Below are 20,916 nucleotides of genomic sequence, written 5' to 3' on the forward strand. Positions count from 1 at the left end.
TAACTTTCCAAAACATTTAGTCAGAAACCTGTTTGGAAGTTGTTCATGACTCTTGATTTGTTGACAGCATTAGTGCTGTTTTATGTTTTAGAAAGTTAGGAAAACCTCTCTGCTTAACTGTGGAATGTCAAACTGTCAACATAGTCATAGCAAATACCAGTTAGTAACTTTGAAACATATCTATAATTCAAAACAGGAATGTGAACATTTCCAATGAAGTGCAACTGAAATTTGTAATTTGCTTTTCTTGTGGTGTGTGTGTGTGTGTGTGTGTGTGTGTGTGTGGAGGGGGCATAAGAAATGTTCCAGTTTTAAACATTTTGGTCTTGACATGTTGTTATTGCTAAGTTATTTTGACACAGCTAATTAAATATTGAATGTTACAGTGAGATCATGCAGAGCTGCTTTTGACTCTCGTCACGACAATCCTCACAGCACTGAATCCACACTCACCAACATCATCTCATTTCTTTATGTGACTTTGAAAATGTAAAAACATTTTATTTGGCAGTCAGTATGCACAGGATATTTTTCAGCATGCAAATGCACTTTGATATCCAAATCGACTTCCCGGAATACTTTCAAACAGCACAATGCCAACAAGGTGATTAGATACAGACTTCAATCTCAATAAGAAAAAAAAAAATGTCCATCATGGGAAATTGATAAAATGCACCTAAAATGCTAATTTTCTGGCTGTGATTCTCAGAAATACTGTACATTATCAAACACAGTATAGAATTTGTTCCTGTTTACTTCTGAAGATGGGAATTTAACATTTACATTGATGAGGCAAATCATTGTCAATTTTTGTCATTTTTTTTTTAAAACTTAAATAGCAGACAATATTGACGAAAGCATGTTTTCCCCAAGAAGAAAATCTTTCTCTTTGAAGTAAAACATTGAAATCCAGCCATCTATTTGGTGTAACGGTCATCCTCATTGGTGTCGCTGGTGACAGATGAGCTGGAGCGTTTCCATTTTGGATGTTCGCCAGGCAACTGCATTTAAAATGTCTTTAGGAAGAAAAAAAAGAGAACAAATACTGTGGATCAAATGTCAACTGATTATGAGACTCCTGCCTCAACATTTTTGTCTTCAGTAGCATGAACCAGATGGTCTAACACCCAAATTACTGTCCTTTAAAACATTAGCAATATACATTAGATGCACCATCTTCTGCTACTTACAGAAGTTTTTTTTTTTTCTTTTATGAAATCTGAGAGGTTTTGTATATAATCTTATCCACCCTCAACTTCTCAAGTATATTTTGTTGCGATTCATTACATAATAGGGTCACATACATATATAAGATTTTGATCGACTGAACATGAGGGGAAATCTAACGTGTAACATGAATGTTTTGGCTTTTCTTCATGGTAAATGCTGAATTAGTTTTTGTGTAGCTGATCATCGTGAATCTGTTTGGTAAAATGGGTTACTAATATTGTGGCTTTGCTCAGTTTCTTACAAAAATGTTTCTGGTTCTGGTGAGCGGTGATCTCGACATTTCCCAATTCTAACTTGGGCCTTGCTTCACGCCGACAGTTTTGCGGGTTCGTGGGACTGAAGGGGTAAACTCTCCACTCTGCTATGCTATGCCGTGACAATACTGTTAACTTCATACTAAGTGATGTACACTCCATATATGCTGTGTTTTTCACTAAATAGATTCCTATTTCTGACATAGTATAGCTTGAAAATCTTAAAAAAAAAAAAAAAAAAAATCTGTGGTTAGTTAGCTAACTTACTATAGCAGATCAAACGGTAAAAATTCTATTTAGCCTAGGAGTTTCAAGTACTGTCGTATCAGAGTTGGTCTTCAGCCTTCAAGTGGGTGCGTTTACCGTCTTTCTGATGTCAGAATTATACTTACAAAAATAATCATGGCACAGTGATAAATAGTACTTGATTAAAACAGAGAAGCTGTAGTAAATGCTGCGTGGTCCGTTGTTTTTATAAATGAGTTCTCAAGACCGTGATCGTGCCATGGAGTATGTAATAATTAATGGGGTCTGCATTTTTGTATTCAGTTACGGTAACAACACAGCAAAAGTGTGCAACCTTTATTTGTAACTTAGCTGTTACTAAACATTATCCAATTTGAAATGCGATTGTCCAAGTAGATTTGCCGTATTTGGTCAGAGGTTGCACAAACTACTACTGTTTGGTCGTGATTTTTCGAAGGGGATGCAAATTTGTGCGTTCGGTTCAGAGTTTCAAACATCAAGGGCAATTGAATTCCATAGTCTAATGCGAAATCAATGTCTGTATTCAAAAAAACTATTTCAAGTACAGTCAGAAGTCTTTATTTTAGAGTCGATGTTCAATATTTATGTCATGAAAATACTGTGTATGTGTAACCCTTTACACAGTCTGCAAATGACTATACCGTAAAGTATGTGTGTGTTTCAACCCTGTTGTTCAGCCAGAAGAAAGAAATGTACCCCTGTTAAATGAATAGACTTTTTGTTTTTGGCGATAGAAAGCAGTGTGTTAGCACAATATCTATTTTTTTATTTTGGAAATTTTGCCAAAGGCCTCAGTTTTGCTGTTGATGCCAACCAAATAAAGGTGACAATAACAGTAACTTCATGTGGCAACGTCTGCTAAGACTTTTGTTTTTTTTTTAATTATACACCAACAGTGTCTGTCGCAAGTTTAGTGCATCCACATGCTCTTATAGTTACTATTTGAATAAAAAGCATATTTTAAATTAATTTTACCATGAAAGCATTGATTTGATGAATACATTGTTTTTGTTTTTGTTTTGGGGAGACGACATGTCATGTCAATGCCAAAGGTCAGCAGAGCTGTGTAGCATCTGCTTTAGCTAAGAATTGGACCAGAATTAGCGTCTTATAAATAGCACGTACTCAAATATTCATCTGAGTTTCTGACTTCCGAGTTGGGTGTTTAGTAATGTGTCCACAGAATGCATTAAATTTCTACACTAATTAACAAGTGTAAATCAATGGCTAGTCAATTAAAAAAAAAAAAAAAAAAGAGAGGCAATATGGAAGTCAGAAAAGTTGTTCATTTTAGTGACAAAGTTGCTATGTTCACCCTACAGGTCAATTCCAATCACCAACTTAATGTGACGATCAGATTTTTTTCAAGTCAATGATTCTTTACAACTGATAAATATAATATCTTGGCTCCGGTTTCACAAAATCCATATTTACTTCCGTAAACAATTTTTATGTGCCGATACGCAATGTGGTATAATTTTCTGTGGCCATGTGTGCCAATACACTGATGTGTTCCGTTCACAATAGAAGTGGTATTTATATTTCTAATGTGCAGCGGTGGCTAGAGCAGCCAAGCACGGTACTCAAGTTCGAGTACAGTTACTTAAGAATAATATGACTCAAGTTAAAGTAAAAAAATGGTCCTCAAAATAACTATTTAAGAAAGTACTTTGTAGTATTGAGTAACTGAGTTAAGTCTGATGGGTTTTTTTCTTTAATCTGAGGATGAACGTCACATTATAATAACTAAATGAATTATGGATCTGCAAATTGAGATATTCTTAAACAGTATCAGTGAATCTAAAAATATTTCTAAAATAACAAATTGTCAAATTTTGCTCCAAGAAATGGTCCTATACTATTTTGTTTTCACTTGCTGCACAGCACAAGAGGCCGCAGTGGATATACAAAGTCTACACCCCCTTCTTTAAATGCCAGGTTTTTGTGCTGTAAAAGAATTTAGACCAAAATAATTCATTTTCAAATGTTTTCCACCATTAGTGCAAACTAGGATTTGTACAACTTGATTTAGTGTTGAATCGTTTTGAGAGTGGAAGGGAAAATAAACAGAAATATTCTTGGATGTGATTCTTATAATTGAGATGTGGCTATGTTCACGAGTAACAAAGGAGTACCAGTATCACTGGTACTCCTGTTCAGTGGGAGTCCACACACGCCTGCCACTATTGTAATTTTTCAGTGCCCAAAAGCAACAGCAACATGCAAAAATATTATTTGCTTAAAATATGAAGTATAAAATATGGGCTTTTTACCATACCTGTTTTAGAGTACTTGGACTAGAATTGTGGAGAGAGCGCAATTTGGGGAGCGAGATAGATATATTACACCACGGGAAAGATTCATGTTTTACGGTTATGACCATAAAATAAGGCTAATGTTGCCATACACACAGCCGAAACAAAAACATCTGCAACTTACCGCATGATGTTTTCTCACATTGGAAGTGGACTGAAATCTCCAAGTTTGGGCAGTTACAAGACTTCACTGCATGATGAAGCTGTTGTTCCTCGTACTGGGAGATCAATCCAACATGTTGGAGTGGTGCAGCTGAGGCCCTGTTGCAGAATAATTGATTAAAAAAAACAATAATCGCAAGAGGCATGTAGATCATCGCAGTGGACTTAAAGTACATTTTCCTCAACATGAAAACAGGACTAAAAGTAAAAAGTATGATGCATTAAAACTACTTTAACAAGTACAATTTATCCCAAAAGTTACTTGAGTAAATGTAACAAAGTAAATGTAACACTACCCACTTCTTGTGACATGAACGACTGGATTTAACCAGCTTTACAAACTGGTCATCATGCTCTGTAGCGTGAAGTTGCCCTCACTTTTGTCACAACGCCTGAGCTCCCACTCTGGTACTTGAAGTCAGTCTGTGTACGGTATTTGCTTGAGACACAACCGCACCCCCTATGACTGAGTGTTTTCGACGTGCATGACAAGTGGATTGTACTACAAGTTTGGTGTAATTCTTAAGCCTTTGTGCATTTTGAAGGGAGAGTATCGGATCAGTTTTAAGTCGTAAAAAGTATTATCGTGTAGGGTTGGGGTATTAATCAAAATGTAATCGTGATTTCAATGTTCGCTTCTCACAATGCTAAATAGTAGGGTGTCTGCATGCAATATATACTGTATATATGTACTTAGGAAACCACAACCTAGAGACCATTCATATATGTATGGACTAATATTTGTCAAAAATAACAGAAGTAAACATAATAAACTGTTTTCTTTAATAGTTGTGGGAGGAAAACATTCAAACTCATAGTACATGGCCCTGTGTGGAAAAAGTGATTGCTGCCTAAATCTAATAATTGATTGGGCCACCGTGAGCAGGAACAACTGCAATCAAGTGTTTGCAATTACTTGCGTTGAGTCTCTTACAGTGCTGTGGTAGAATTTTGCCCCGTACATCTTTGCAGAATTGCTGTAATTCAGCCCCAAGAGGGAATTCGAGGATGAACCTCCTTTTTAAGGTCATGCCTTCTCCTCTCAGTAGAATTCAGATCAGGACTCTGACTAGGCCACCTCAAAGCCTTCATTTTGTTTTTCTTCAGTCACTCAAAGGTGGATTTGCTGGTGTGTTTTGGATCATTGTCCTGCTGAAGAACCCAAGTTGGTTTTAGCTTGCGGTCACGAACAGGTGGCCATATATTTTCCTTCAGGATTTTTAGGTAGACAGCAGAATTCATGGTTACATTCATCACAGCAAGTCTGCCAGGTCCTGAAGCAGCAAAACTGCCTCAAACCATCACACTACAACCTACATATTTTCCTGTTTGGGTAAAATGCGCTGTTACTTTTACACCAAATGGAATGGGAAACACACCGTTTAAAAAGTTGAACATTTGTCTTGTCAGACCATAGTGTTTTGGGGATCATCAAAATATCTTCCAGAAAAATTGAGATGAACCATCATGTTCTTTTTTTCTCAGCAGTGGTTTTCCTCTTGGAACTCTGCTATGCAGGATACTTTTGCCCAGTTTCTTTCTGTCGGTGGGGTCATGAACACTGAAACAAGTGAGACCTGCAAATTCTTTGGACGTTGTTGTGGGCTATTAGTTACCTCTTGGATGAGTTGTCCCTGTGCTCTTGAGGTAATTTAACTGGCCACACATGGAATAGTTAACCACCTTTGTATGTTTTCGCCATTTGCGAATAATGAATCTCATTGTGGTTTGGTGGAGTCCGAAAGTTTTAGAAATTTAGAACCTTTTCCACAGTGACAGATGTCAATTACTTTGTCATTTGCTCCAGAATTTTCTTTAAATCTTGGCGTGATGTCTGTCTTTTGAGGATCTTTTGGTCTATTTCACGTTGTCAAGCAGGACCTATTTGGGATTGAGAAGAGGTGCGGCAGTATTAGGCCTGCGTGTGGCCAGAGAAATTGAACTCTCGTATGACAAAACAGGGGTGGGGGGAAAATCACTGCCATTGTCTAATGTTTAAATTTGTTTCGTGATGGTAAACACGCAAAAGAATAAGAAATCAGGAAGGGGCCAAGGCTGTGCATGCTCAGTTGTTTATTGACAGTGTTTGTTGATGTTTAACATGAATTATGATTTTCAATATCTATCAATCAATCAAAGAAAAAAAAATCTGATATCGCCTAGCCCGTTTTTGGTCAATCTTTAATTGGAGCTGAAATGAACAAAAGGGAATAGACAAAGATGCGCATTCGGGACACTTGAAATATGGTTGCTAGTGAGCATTTGGATCAGAACTTTCTTAATAACGGAACATAAAGGCTGTCCATCCCATCTTCTCTCCTTTAACACTTAGCCTGTCTGCTCAGCTCACTTTGAGGAAAAAGGTGGACAACACACTGGACTTGCCAGTCAATTACAGAGTGATTGAGAATACCGCATTGAGTGTGAATTGATCCAGTAGGGGCTGCTGCACAAAAGTAATCAATCTGAACTACTACAACACTATTGATGGCTCTAAGTTGTGGTTTCCTTAGTATGTCTATACTGGGATGGAATTAGATTTTTTGAGTCGTTGTTTTTCTATCGAGTAATATGAGGTTCTAAAATCGACACTTTTGCATATTGTCGGGTGAAAACTCCATTTGGGCAGTTTCACATTTTTCCACAAATCGATCCTGTTGGTCAGTCATTCTTAAAATATTGACCAATCTGAAGTGTTGAAAATTGAGTGCTCTCTTTGACAATGAAATAGCAACAGCTCAACAAATAGGCTTTTTCGTTTTTTGGGGGGGGTGTTGCGGGAGACTTAAGAAAAGTGTTATTTATTTATTTATTGCATTTAATGGTCATTTGATATGTCTGCCATTCAACAAAAGTTACTACTGACAACAATGTCGTCCAAAAAAATAATAATTTTTTCCTCCAGCTTTATTGGGTTGACTGCACAGTGTAGAACAGTTAAGAAAGAAGTAGAACATATTCTGCATTTCAGCAGTAGTCTTATATTGCATATTGCTTTATTTATTTCCTTTCCTCTGTGAAAGACGGTATACTAGGCTCCTTCCAGAAAACATTTCTTTGCTCTTACTTGTCAGCCAAACCAACAGCAGCTTCCAAACTGAGGCATGCTCACTATTCATGACCTCCACTATTTAAGGAATTCCCTTTTATTACCACAATTGCACTGCTCCCTACTGCTTTTCCTCCTCTTTCCGTTTCTGATTGAGCCAGACCACCTGACCTTCTTTGAGGTGGGTAAGTCATAATTTGAGGGGAAGCTGCTTCTTTCATGCAGCCGCTTGGCATGAGGTGGGTACATGGCAGCGCTTTGATTTCTTTTCAAACCTGCATCTTTCAGGGAATTGAGGAACTCCAAAAATATCCATTATAGGATCTGTAATATCAGAGTTTAGTTTCAGTTGTGACAAAAGAGAAATACAGTAATGATCATAAAACTTTATTGCCCGATGGTACTACTAACTAACAGATAAACTATTGTAATTACACTAATAATAATAATAATAATATTCCCAGGAAGCTCTTGACGGAAATCTAAGTGCATTTATTCACTAATCATCAGGTTTTTTTTCCCTCCTTCCTCTTGAATATACAGAAACTGTAGTACCTAGAGTAGATAAAAGGATACCTGCTCCAGCCATATCATTTATGTTTTCTTAAGAAAGTGTGAGATTTGTTTACATCTTGGGAGATATTTAAAACTGCAGAATAGCACCTTGACACTGGAGGACAAATGGAGAAGTTCTCTGTGGTCTTGTCCTACAGTTGTACTGTAAGCTTTTCTGTTCTTCTCTCAGAGCATTTTAGCTGTTTAATAGCACAAAAGAGTCAAAAGACTCCCCCAGTCACAAAGCTTATACTCTCCCTTCTACTGTACTTTCCTCCAGCCATCCTACTGCTCTCTTCTTTGTTTAGTGTTGCTAGTGTTGTTGAAGCCAGAAAAGATTGACTACATGATTTGTTTGTAATTAGGTGAGATAATGATTTAAAGCAACAACAAGTACTAAATGTAGCTGTAAATAACCACTTCAAAACCATTAGTATGTTGGAGCTTGTAATAAGTTGGTGATTCTGCGTTTGGGATCATCATTTGGATCGCCTACTTTAGTGATCTATCATATTAAACCAGCCAGGACACCTCTTATGGACCCATTAAGAGTTGTTTGCAGTGTTTGTAATTACTTTGCAACACATTAAAAATATCAATGCTTATTTTGCTTGACAAATCTTCTTAAACATTGTTTTAATGTTAGTGGGTATGATGATCAATGAGTTAATTCCTGAACACATAATGACAAATGCAAGGCTGTAAACCTCAACCAATGAAACATTTTGTATTGAATGTATTTTATCTGGCGGCACGGTGAGGGACTGATTAACACATCTGTCTCGCAGTTCTGAGGACCGCGGTTCAAATCCCAGTCCTGCCTGTGTGGAGTTTGCGTGATCAGCCAGACAGTGCTTGCGTGGGTTTTCTCCGGGCACTCTGGTTTCCTCCCACATCGCAAAAACATGAAATTTAAGTTGTTTGAAGACTAAATTGCCCGTAGGTGTGAATGTGTGTACAAATGGTTCTTTGTTTCTATGTGCCTTGTGATTGGCTGACGACCAGTTCAGGGTGTACTCTGCCTCTCTCCCGAAGATAGCTGGAATAGGCTCCAGCACACCCATGACCCTAATGAGGAGAAGCGGTACAGAAAATGGATGGATGGATTTCATGTCCAGTCGTTGATTTTGGCTCCATTTCAGAGTGCAAGTTACTGCCGGTGAAGCAGACTGAAGCAGGTGGCTGATACAAATTGTTCCTTCCCAGAACTGACATGTCGTCAGTGGAGTAAATGTTCCATGAAAGTCATTTATTGCTCAGTTTGATTTCCATGTTGCCTATACTGTGTGAGTGTTGTGTCCATGTAGTTTTTGTTTTCTTTTTGATGGGAACTCACGATTACGTCCATGCTACTTATCAATATTTCACGTTTGAACGCTTTCTTAAATTTAAAAACAGCAATGCTTTAGCGATATAATTTCCTGTACGCTTTAGTACAAAGTGTGCCCTTGCCCATTCGCAGTTCACCGTTCACAGCCCCGCATATTCACGGAATTTGGTCTCCCATATTTATTTTTAAATGTTCTCGTATTTTCACGATTGTAAAGGTTTTAAATTCTCTTCTTAATAGACGAGGCGCCACGTTAGACATGGCGCCTTGCAATGTTGTACACCTTATGTGCACATTCATTGCAAATGTTGTTGTTTATTATCCAACAAAGTACTTAAACACACTGGTTACACTGTCAGCATGCATCCCAGCACATGTTTTAGCGTGTATATAAGATACCGTATGATGGCACTCACGAGGCAGTGAGGAACAATTGCATTTAAAATATGAAAGCAGAAGAAACTTACATTGCCTTACACACTCCCTGTGTAGGCAGATCATGACTGAGGATGTCGTACACACTCACGGTGTCACATCAAAACTAAAATTATCACACCACAGCAAACACAACAGCATAACTAGCATGGATGATAATACCGTTTAAAGTGCATGCTTTGTCTCAATTTATGAGCCATTCTTTTATTTGTTTTATTTGCTCGTTATGCTATTCTTTCTTTGAGCGCCATCATGTGGTAGCTTGCATACAAACTAAAACACGTGCTGGCATGCATGCTGACAGTGTAACCAGCGTGTATTAATACAGCATCCATCATTCGCGGGGGTGTGAGGAACGTAACCCCCGTGAATAATGTGGGAACACTGTATACTGTACATGGAGAAATGCCTGAGGCTGATTGAAAATGAATATAGCTGCTCTGCAGTGGTGTTTGGATTTCTTCAGTGGATGGAATTTCGTGTGTTTATGCTCCAAAGGCGCATGCATTCTTGTTGCATCTGTCAGTGTCATGACAATATAAGGCTTTCTATTCTATTCTATTCTATTCTATTCTGTAAGTTGTATGTCATATACTGATATAAAGGTTACGTTTATATCAGTTAAAGACCTTGTAAAATGAATTCTAAATACGTCATACGTGTTTGAGTATAGCTGCTAAAAACGTGAAAGGACCAAAAACAATCTTGTATTGAATTGATAAGATATGGTGTTAAACTCGTTTTCACCATTTCATTTCATTTTTTTTTTTTTTTTTTTTGGCTGTGACTAAAATGAAGCCTTGTGACACACTTGGTTTTTTTGCACAGTCGGCGCTTCCCCACTATAATTATGTAAATAGACTCTATATTTGTGGTGGGACCTGACTGAAATAAATACATCTAATTAATTACAGGCTTTGTAGTTAATTATTCTTGATTAATCACATTTTAATTGTAAAAAATTATTTTTGTGAATAATTAATCATGTGACTGTGGATCAGTGGACCAGTTCTACACCCTCAGCAGGATCCTCGAGGGTGCATGGCAGTTCGCCCAACCAGTCAACATGTGTTTTGTGAACTTGTCCTGCAGGGGGTTCTTCGGGAGTATGAGGTACAGAACCCCCTGATACGGGTGTTTGCTCCCTGTACGACCTGTGTCAGAAATTGGTCCATACTGCAGGCAGTAAGTCGGACTCGTTTCCAGTGAGAGAGATTCCGTTCATAAGTTTTATGGAGAAAATCTCTAGGTGCAGCGGTAGCGGAGAGGGGGTCCAGTTTTGTGCCCACACTATTGCATCCCTGCTTTTTTCAGATGATCTGGTTCTGTTGGCTTCATCAAGCCGTGATCTCCAACTCTCATTGGAGTAGTTCGCTGCCAAGTGTGAAGCGGCCGCGATGAGAATCAGCACCCCCAAATCTGAGACCATGGTCCTCAGTCGGAAAAGGGTGGCGTACCCTCTCCGTGTCCGGGATGAGATCCTGCCCCAAGTGGAGGACTCGAAGTATCTTTAGGTCATGGAGGACTCGAAGTTTCTTTAGGTCTTGTTCACAAGTGAGGGAAGAATAGAGGGGGTGATCGACAGGTGGATGGGTGCAGCTTCTGCAGTGATGCAGACTTTGTACCAGTCCTTTGTGGTAAAGAGGGAGCTTAGTGGAAAGGCGAAGCTCTCAATTTACTGGATGATCTAGGTTCCTACCCTCACCTATGGTCATGAGCTGTAGGTCATGACTGAAAGAACAAGATCCCAGATAAAAGAGGCCGAAATGAGTTTCCTCCACAGGGTGTCCGGGTTCTCGCTTAGAGGGTGAGATGTTCGACATCCAGGAGGGGCTCAGTACAGTTGCTGCTCCTCTATGAGAGGAGCCAGATGAAGTGGTTGGCGCACCCGATCCGGACGCCTCCCTGGTGACGTGTTCTGGCATGTCCCACCTGAACTCAAAGTGTCATTTCAGGCTATTTTTTGTAGTTATAGTTTGCATCACTAAACCCACTATCAGCAAGTCTAACCGCTCTTTTCAATAAGTGAACAATTTGAGGCAAGTGTTGCAACGGGAGGGGTCTTCCTCCAGCTATCATTGTTTGTGCACCGTCTGTTCCAGTCGTGTTTACCTTTTGTAGAATTCTCCATTTGTCTCTCAGAAAGAGAAATTACCCTGCAGAGTTTTAGAATAGTGTCTGGTGATTGTCTTCGACACTGCCAGGGAAAAAGATTACAGATGCCGTGTCCTATCTGTGACATCAGCAATTGTGCAGTGACGCTGACGTAATTTGTATTACTAACGGAGGTCCAGTGATCCCCAATCGGAGCCTCATGTTGAGCTTTCTGCAGTGCATCTCACTTTGCTTGCTTTTCGGTGTCATAAAGTTGTTGAATGTTGCCTGAAAAGTCTGAAACTCTGCATTGCGGTTGAGAACTTGGATTATGTCACTATTTGTACCACTTTTTCTAATCATTGGTCTTCTGTATTTTTCACAACTATTTGTGATTGTGTTAAACTGCCATATATATATGTGTGTATATATTATAAATATGTTCATAATTTGTGTGAACATGAACTGTATTCACTTTATTTTTGCCTGCTGAACATAATTGAGAACATGTTCATTCTACCATCAAAGGATGGTTTTGGAACGAAACTTCATTTTCATTTAATAGTGCCAAGTTTTGTTAGGGACTTCCAGGAAAAAACACGTCTGAACACACTAAATATGAGCCTTCATATGTCTGCGGGAAATGTTGCATTTGGAAACTGATTCAGTGAAGCCACGGCCGCCATTCATGGCAGGCGCGTCGCAGCTACATGAGGACCCCAGGTGCATTCAGAGACAGTGCGTAAATGAGATTGAAAGTATTCGTTGGTGTTTTTTTGTGATACAGTGCATCCATCCATCCATTTTCTATTACCTAACTCAGGTCACGGTTGACTCTGGGCGAGAGGGGGCACACCCTGAACTGGTCGCCAGGCAATCGCAGGCCACACATCTAACAAAAAAAAAAAAAAACCTGTACAGAATTGTATAAACTGATTCAGCCTGTTTGTAAAATGACTATTTGTATCAGAATGGTTAAAACTGTGTACAATCACACTGTCATGATATGATAAGATTAAAATTGTCCTGTTTTAGGTCAGTTAGGATTACCCAAATTATTTTTATGTCACAATAGCGAGAGGATTTTTTTTTGTGACTTGACTAGTACAGTAGAGCATGTTTTCATATTTCTTAGAATCTTCATTAGCATGCATACTAGTACTTTACTCTGTGGGAAATGCAGATGATCGTGTTTTCTCCAGTAAATTTAGAACCTGAGACCTCACCTTGCATGTATTCGTTTACAAAGAATTAAGGAAACAAAGATGCCTAAACGGAGTGATCCTCGTAACTAGTAAAACTGAGTTTTTGTCATACTGCTGCCAGCATAGTAATATGCTGTTAACTCCAAGCAAAATCACAACTCTCAATTGGGTTCATATCGTTTTCAACATTGCTTCATGGAATGTAGAACCATTAAAATGCCATGGCATAGTTACAAAGGTAGATGAATTAGCAATCTGCTCAGTCGGCCAGATGTTGCCACCCGCGCTGAAGCCTCCGGGGAGGCGCCGAGAAAGTTCCTTGCCAACAACCAAGAATAAAGGTCTCAGGAGCGCTGTTTTTTGATTACCTTGCTGCTGTCCTTTTGAATATCATACAAATAAATTATCTTACAGTCCGCCGAAAGCGACTTGAAATGACAGAGCCAATGTCAGCGGTGAGCTGCATGGATTTTCGTCATATACGGTAGATACAAATATATACAGTATTCACACCCTTGTTGAAATGCCTGTTTTTTCGGGGGATGGAGGTTGTGATGTAAAAAAAAAAAATGGTCTCAAAACAAATTTGGCATTTGAACATGGGTGTGTAGACATTTCTAAGCCACTGTAGTGTCCCAAACTGTATAAACAACTTCTCTTAGGTTGCAGTTTGTATGAAAATCAAATAATTGAAAAGATTTTTCCCCTCATATTACTCACATATTAGAGCTTACTCTGCACTGTTAATAATATCCTGTTAGTTCCTCAAGCTTCCAAACTGTTGTATTGAAAAATGGTTCCTCTCCATAAAATAAACGTGGCCTTTGACTTGCCAGGGAAGCACATTCTGTTGACCTGAACTTTCCAAGGTTTGCTGAGCACACATTTATTCTAATATCACCTATCTTCATGTCCTAAATATTCCACCTTGAAAAGGAAACCTTGCAGGCTAATACCTAATTACGTACTTCAGGTATTCACCATTGCAACCATAGTGGGTTTATTTATGGGAGGGAGATTGTTACACACACAAAATCAATCTCTGTTCTTCCTGATGGCAATATTGATGGATATTCCAACCTTATGATGCACAATCTTAACACAATTGACAATGTTTAGAAGATGTTATTGAATACTTAAAATGTGGTCTGACACGCTACAAGAGTAAAATGAGTACTCTGAATGAAAATTAGTGTGATGTTACAAACTAGATAGTTGGATGAATATGCAGTATGTGTGTGTAAGTGATTTATAATGTTTTCGATTTGTCTCATTTTCTGACTCATGAAATAACTTGTGGTGGTGGTGGTTGCCATGGTTTTAGTGCGAACCGATGCCTTTCTGACTGGCACTACTGTCATGAAGTACTTAGTGAGAGCAGCCTGGACCCAGTGTCTGTCAGTTGTGTCTTGTTGATTTAGCAAAGTGTGCCACCTCACATCAGCCAGTTCCCAGGCGCCCCCTTCCCCTCTTGGGAGTTATGTAATATTGGCAAATGAGCATGATGGAGCGCTTGCTTCTGTGTATTTTATCTGCTTATCCTGAGTGTTCGTCTTTCGTCTTAATGAAGAGGCTTTCAAAATATGAGGCCAGGCTAGTGGTAAACGTTCTTTCTAAGGGACATTTATGTATCGGTTTTGATGGACAGGCTCCTTCCTCAAAAGCAGCACGTTGGCATGTTGACTACAAGATGTACTTCATACTCACCATGACTCATCTTTTATGTAGCCGTTGATTTAATATGAGGACAACTTCATCATCACATTATACTTAAAACATGCTATCATTTTTTTAACCTCTCTTAAAAAAAAAAAAAAAAAAAAAGTGCTTAAAACTGCTCCATGATACAAATTCACACATATAAGCAGATTAAGTAGTTTTTTCACTGAATACTTACTGTAACCTACTGGAGTAATTACTATTTCTACGTTTGACTTGTGATATTTATCTAATGTAACAATACTCTTAAAATGTTTAGCTACTCTATTTATTTAAGAGAGCTAATGTTAGCTTTATGACACAAAGTTAAAAGCTGCTGACTTTCAGGCATCGACTTTCAATCCAAATATTTATATACAGTACCCCCCTTCAAAAATAATGATAATATTCAGTATCAATGAATAATAATATTCATTGATACTGCTATCAGTGCTGATACTATACATTGGTATAATACTTATACTGGTAAAAATGCACCGACACTAAAGTAAACATACCGCCCTGACAAAATACTTTTTAGGTAGAAGCCTTTTGTGAACCATGTGGAGTTATTTTGAAATAAAAACAGTTGACAACACTTTCGATCACCTGCAAATTATGCTTTTCGCCGTTGGTTTAGATTTTAGAGGCAGCTGCCATGTGAGCTGTACGCAGGTTCTGATTTTCGAGCCCCGTCGACCACGCCGCACTGCGCCGCTCAGGTCTGACTGATCCAGATGCTCCTGTCACGGAGGTGTGGCACAGCTTCATTTCAAGACTCTACATTGAAAGATCCAGTAAATTAACAAAAAAAGTTTTGCAGTTTGACACATCACAGTGTCGTTCACAAGTCTGCCAAATTTGAATGAGTTGTAAAAAACTCCACAAGTATATAAAATAAGGTTCCAAAATCTCAATTGTGGGTGACCTGTGTGTAGTTTACCTTAGTTCTTCTTCAAGTCAGATGTGTCACGACGGCTGGTATTGGCTAGGACGACATAGCGTGCCGTTTCCTCAGCACATTTTGGTCATTACCAGTAGTCGTAGCCTTTACTTTTCTTGCTGTAACATGGAACAAAGCAACAACAATAATGACCGTGGAAGCGTACTTGCTTGAACAAATACACCGAAATCACCAGATGATACGTTTAATTGTACTGCAAAACTGCCAGGAGCCGGGAGGAACAGTGAGTATGTCATCCCAGCATGGAACTGAGATGGGCCAATCACGAGAGATGAGCTCTGCGGCTTTCCCCGCGCAGCAACATTTTTTGGACAGCTGCACCGGGCAATGCGTAGGTCACGTGAAGTAATGCAGGCGTTTAATACTTACCCAAAATACTTTTGCAGAAGCGTGGAGAAAATTTTGGTTGAACTCCAAATTTACCATATAATAGGATGTGGCAGCACGGAGGCTCAACTGGAAAGCGTTGGCCTCACAGTTCTGAGGTACCGGGTTCAATCCCAGACCCGCCTGTGTGGAGTTTGTAAGTTCTCCCCTTGTCTGTGTGGGATTCCTCCGGGCACTCCAGTTCCCTCCCACATCCCCAAAAAACATGCAACATTAATTGGACACTCTAAATTGCCCTTAGGTGGGTTTGTGAGTGTGGCTGTTGTTTGTCTCCATGCGCCCTGCGATTGGCTGGCAACCAGTTCAGGCTGTACCCTGCCTCCTGCCCGTTGACAGCTAGGATAGGCTCCAGCACGCCCTGTGAACCTTGCGAGGATAAGCGGCAAAGAAAATGGATGGATGGATAGGATGTGTTGATGCGTAGCTGGTTTGGACTTATCAACATTCAATTTTTCGCTTGGTGTGTGAAGTAAGTTACAAGTCGTAAGAGCCTGAGTAACAGTTCATCATCATTTCTGCTCAACATCCCCGCAGGCTACAATTAAAGCAAGCCGCTGATTCCCTTCTGTGTGTACTGTATATCTTTGTCTTTTCTCTAAAGCTCTCGGCTTCCCCGCTTCCGTCTATCCGCATTATCTCCTCTTGCCATTCTCTGTATGTCTTTTCTAAGCCATCAGTCTTTACCGCTCGTATTCCCTCCGTATTTCCATCTGTCTTGTTTTCGACTGTCAATCACTTTAAAGGACAGCAGGAGATATGCCTGAAAGGTGCATAGAGTGTAAACAAATACGCACATGGAAATGCTGAGCTTGTTTTGCAGTGCTAATTCTTTATTAATGACTTCTGTATTTATTACGTCATGCAAAGATTTTGGTGAGAACCTGATGTATCTCCAATACAGTGTTCCAGCTCATCTCAGCTATATTTTTGGGGGGCTTTGTTGACATTTGAGCAACAAAGGTTGGTATTTTCAGGCAAGATACAGTTTTTGTCCTGACCTTTCATGTTTCATGTATATTTTAGTGCACATTGCATGCATGTATACGGCCAATTGCTTGCCTCATAAATATGTACAGTCCTTTCCTACACAATATTAACCCCTTTCGCTGGGGTGATCGTAGTGACATTAAGCTTCAATGAAGAGCTAACTTGTTGAACCATCCACAAACAAAGAAAATGGCCTCTGGTTAAGATCTTGTAGTACTTCATCTACCGCAGGCCACTGTTATCACAGTTGCAGATTCTCTGTCGCTCTGTTTCTCCAATCGAAGAATGGAACAAACACTCTGCCTAGTGCCCTCTAGATGCCCTTGAACATCGATAATAGCGAAGAAGCTGAGCTCTCAGATTCTGTCTGCGACAGTGACAGCTTTCAGTTTTTTCTCCGGCTGTCTTCAGAGTACAATTTTTGGGACACTTGCTAACCTAATTGGAGCCTGATTGTAAAAACCACATTGTACAGAGGATGGCAAAGAATTGAAAAATGGCCACAGTAATACCGCATGGTCATCTATGAGTTTGAGAGGAGAGAAAAATACCGTGGCTTGTAATGGGTTTGTTTGCAGAAAACAATTCTTTGTCATTCCATTTGTTTTGTGTTAATAGAACAGGTGGAACTGGGGTAGTGTGACAGAAAATTGATGGTGCTGATGAGGCTGCGGTGCCTGCTGAAACACCTCCGCCCTCCTGCGGAGATTAAAGAGATGCCGGCAACAGCATTTGCATGTTTCACGTTGACACGCTAATCGAAATGAGCGGTGCAAAAAATATCTGTTTGAACAGTACTTAGCTGAAACAAGAATATGATTCCTGTCTTCTGCGTTTTAAAATAAAATGCCGAGTATGATGGAGTTCTGTTCTGCGGCACAGCAAACTACAACCACGTAGGCATCAACTATTCAAGTATTGTGGGGATATTCCATTAAACAGAATTATGAAAGAAAAAATATTGCACAGGGTGTTTTGCAGATGGTGCCACCCTTTGTTCGGCATGGTGTGTCGGTAAAAACTGTTGCTTTAGGATAGCAACTAATAAGCAATTTATCCCTTTGTGATTGTGTTAATGAAAACAAGCATTGTTTTATTTATTTATTTTTTTGTTTTGTTTTTCAAATCCAAAGGTAGATTTTTTTTTTTTTTCCCGATATTGAACTCATGGATCTTTACAGATTTTGATGCTGTATGCAAAGGAGTAAAGAGAATTACAGGTGAAATATCACACTAACAGTAAGAGGGACAAGGGATGTTTTTTTGGATCGTAAAGAGTGAAGCAATCTTAAGTTCAGAGAAAGAAAGTGTTTCAGTTCCAGTTTTTGAATAACAGGGCTTTTAATTAGCGGAGATGTGCATGGTTTATGAAATCAAAGTGTTCACAACTTTGAATGTCAAATAGATACTTATTAGTCTTAATTAATAACTGCATGGTAATTACGGAAAATGTGCATCAGTGGTTATCTTGCTTATAAGCGAATGCATTTTTTTATGATGATATTTAATGTACGATTGTTTTTTTTATTGCTTTATTTTATTGTCTAAAGTTCTTTAAATGCAGCTCAACAAAACACCTCGTAAGGCAGTGCTTTTATGGAGCCAAGGCATCCATTTTTACATCATAGCACACTACCAGACAAAAATACTGATGATTTCGTTTCAGTTTACTCAGAAATGGACTCAGTTTGACTGTGGGCTTGTTTGATCATAACACAAAGATGATATACTTCCAGCAAGCTATGACTTATTCTGTTGTATGAATGGCAACAAGTGCATACACAGGTTTATTCTACTTTCTGCCATCTAATGGAAACGCATTTAATTGTTATGCCTCTCACAGTACATCACTAGCGTAGAGTAATAAAGATATTATTCTGACATAATAAATAGCCATTTAAATTGAGTGAATTTGAATAATGTCCTGTGGCAACCTCAGTCTCACTAATACTTTTCATCTGTACATCCAAATATTGTTTAAAACTTGATTTTTTTTTTTTTTTTAATCGAACATGAAAATTATTTTGATAAGACAATAATAACAACAACACGATAACAATGATTTGCAAGTCATTGTATTCTGTTTGTTTAGCACAAAGTCCCAAGTTTTACATCCCTGTGTCCTCCTCCATTTTTATTTATAAAATTCTTCATAAATATACACTTTGCACCGGTAGTTCAATGATACATGCTGCTGCCTTTTATGCGGATGGCACATGTTTGTTTCCCAGTGACTCCGAACCACTGCCAGTCTTGAACCAAGATGAAAAAGTGTGGTTTTGGTGTGCCAAATAAATTGTTCAAATGGCACGCTGTTATCCCTGATGGTGGAATCCAAGTCAACATTTTGATAAACATTTTCGAAGCAGAAACAATAAGGAATAAATAGAAGTCATAATGGAGGGGGGGATAATATTTCAAAGCTGACACAGTCGGCTGCCTCTTCTCTTTTCCCTACGCACCAAAGTCTCCCTGACAGACATCATGGTCATACCAGCCAGCTATGACATCCCGCAGGACTGGACTTTGGCTATCCCCCCCACCACACCCTGACTGTAATGCATGTTTGTGTGCACGTGCGTCTCATTTCTTTACATCAAGCAATGTCTACTGTCATATGGGACCAGGATTCAATCACAGGTTAGGGGGTACAGTTATCTGGCTCGCACGCTTGGGTGAGGCTCTCATACTCCTACCATGATCCATTCTTATGTTTGTCTTTCAGTGATGCCTTTTTGTCAACTTACAAATATCCAGTAAACCGTTTAAAAGGGTTATTCTGTAGGTACCCCAATGACGGCTGTCCTGCGCTCAGCTAACAGTACTTGTACAATATGTACCGTAGAGGCTTGTGTATCTTTACTGTGCCCCCATCCTATGTAGGTCTGTGTGTACGTGTACAGCTTGAGCCTGCGGGGGTTTCTAGCCCACTTGGTTGAGTTTGTTTGGAATTGTATTATCCTGTTTGTCCTTAATTAGTCGAACTCCAGAGTAAACTATGGCATGTTTTCCTTTGTTCTTTTTCTATTGTGTTGAATATATAAACATGGACTCAAGGGCAGACTGTGATTTTTGTTGTTGGCCTTTTGATAGCTTGGTTGGGAGCTCATTGTATTTGATATAGTGTATATTAATTTGTTTAGGAGTATTTTGTACTCTGATTCACTGGCATTCCTAATCAGGCACGTGCCCTTATAGACGCCAAGTGGTGCTCAAACACCTCCCCTTTTATCCCAGATAGTAGTTCCTCGCTATGTGTTCTGATATTTGAGGGGCATTTAACTGATTCCAAGTGAGAATTGTACGTATGCTCCCATCTTCATTTATTTGAGATGATTCAGAGGGACTTTAAATGGTGACATTTGTGTTCTGACCCACATTCAACACGTGTTTCATTTAATTCTGAATGCCACCACAACCCCCTTTATGAGTCTGTGTCCACATATGCAACCACGTTATCTCGTTCCACTTCGCCTCTCTATTTTTTTTTTTCCTTAATTGAGTTCTAAAGCTTCTATTGGATGTTAACTAATAGTGGAATAAAAGTATCAAAATTGTTCCGTTTGGTTTCATTTTTGTGTATCACAAAAACGTGACTTTTGTTGATTGTCACCTCATTTAATAATAGTTTTATCATTGTTTATTGTAGTTTACAAATAAATGCTCACATAACAGCTCATTTACTACAGATTTTACTTAATTTTATGAATTTTTGGGGGGCCATGGATGCCCTAATTTGGGCTTGAGCACCTACCTCTAAAAATGTCTTTGCACATGTATTTTCCTAATAAAATCACCGCTTAAGTTCTCAATGGACTATTGTTTTCATGGTTAACAATGAGGTGTAAAAACATTAGTTGGGGGCTCGTCAGGGATTTTAACGTAGCATGTTTTATATTGGTTGCCAAGGGACTGTCAAAATTGGGCTTTTTTTGTTTGAAAGTTACTTTTATTATTCCATTCTTGTTATAAAATCGAGATGAC

At 39.0% G+C, this 20,916-nt stretch overlaps 1 protein-coding gene across 1 annotated transcript in view; it reads left to right on the forward strand.

Moving 5' to 3' along the window:
• rabgap1l (RAB GTPase activating protein 1-like) overlaps positions 1-20,916 on the forward strand; it is an 89,999-nt gene that overhangs the window by 36,708 nt on the left and 32,375 nt on the right. The gene's annotated exons all lie outside the window — the stretch shown is intronic.

This window comes from Syngnathoides biaculeatus, chromosome 7, assembly GCF_019802595.1.
Source record: "Syngnathoides biaculeatus isolate LvHL_M chromosome 7, ASM1980259v1, whole genome shotgun sequence".
NCBI lineage: Eukaryota > Metazoa > Chordata > Actinopteri > Syngnathiformes > Syngnathidae > Syngnathoides > Syngnathoides biaculeatus.